The sequence below is a fragment of the Fulmarus glacialis genome, unplaced genomic scaffold, assembly GCF_000690835.1.
Source record: "Fulmarus glacialis isolate BGI_N327 unplaced genomic scaffold, ASM69083v1 scaffold20024, whole genome shotgun sequence".
Classification (NCBI taxonomy): Eukaryota; Metazoa; Chordata; class Aves; order Procellariiformes; family Procellariidae; genus Fulmarus; species Fulmarus glacialis.
The window spans coordinates 25,528-26,846 of NW_009210138.1; positions in this window are offsets into that span (position 1 = coordinate 25,528).

Consider the following 1,319-nt stretch of genomic DNA (forward strand, 5'->3'; position numbering starts at 1 on the left):
GACCGAAAAGGGCAGTGGGGTCCAAGGGCTCACCCCTTCACCTCTTCTTGCTGTTCATGGCAGTGATGCTCAGGCAGAGCTATGCTGCAAGCCCCCAGCAGCGGCGACCACACCATCCCCAGCCCCCTGCACACCCCACGGTCAGAGCCTCTGCTTTTCTGTTTTACAGAGCAAAACCCGCCTGCCAGCAGGACTTGAACCAGCCCAGCAGCACCAGCACCACGGCGGGGGGACCCTTCACCTCTTCTTGCTGTTCATGGCAGTGATGCTCAGGCAGAGCTATGCTGCAAGCCCCCAGCAGCGGCGACCACACCATCCCCAGCCCCCTGCACACCCCACGGTCAGAGCCTCTGCTTTTCTGTTTTACAGAGCAAAACCCGCCTGCCAGCAGGACTTGAACCAGCCCAGCAGCACCAGCACCACGGCGGGGGGAGCCCTGGGAAGGGCAGCCATGGCCTGGGAAGAGAAGCGCTGCTCCTTCCATCACGTACAATTAGATCAGCTGCTTCTTGCTCTTCACGAATCTACACGGACCTCTGGTTTTGCAAAGTTTCTGGTGCAGAATATGCAATTCTGGCTGAAGGAAGAAAAACAGAAGCTATTAACCATAAACCGTTGCCACATTTCCTGTTGTACCGGGACAGGATGAAACAAGCTGTTAACAAAACAACAGCTCGGTAACTCTGCCTGCGCCTAAACCCTGGCAGTCACTGCTGGACCCGCGGCTCTCCTGGCTGGAAACTGGGAAAGAGCGACGTCAGCCACCCTCGGGGACGGCCTGCCCGCGCGGCAGCACACCGCGATGTCTGTGTGCCAGCCTGCAAAACCAGCACGTGCCCATCGCCTCCATCCCTCCACCCTCACGTGCAACTGGAAGGAAAGCGATGGCGAGACTGGAGCTGCCAAGGTGCTCCCACCCTGTTAAAAACCTGATGCAGAACATTGCATGGCCGTGGATGCCAGAGTTTAATCACCACTGTCAGCTTGCCAGCATCATTTAAATTCAGCAGGCGAGGGGTTTACCATCCCCTATGAAACTGCCATAAAATAACTTGCAGACGGTCATGGCTTGCAGCGAGACATAGGCACCCACAGGCTGCACAGGACCCACAGCAGCACCCACAGCAGCACAGAGAGGTGAACCTGCCCGTGTCCTCCTCCTGCCCATCACAGCATTAACAACCTACATTATTTCTCAATTGTAAGAAACATCAATTGTAAGAAAGGACTTGAGCCTCATCTGGCACTTGGGCTAATGCTCGGCAGGATAAAAGCCGCCCAGAACAAGTGCCCCGGGAAGAGGCAGGCGGCCACGACGC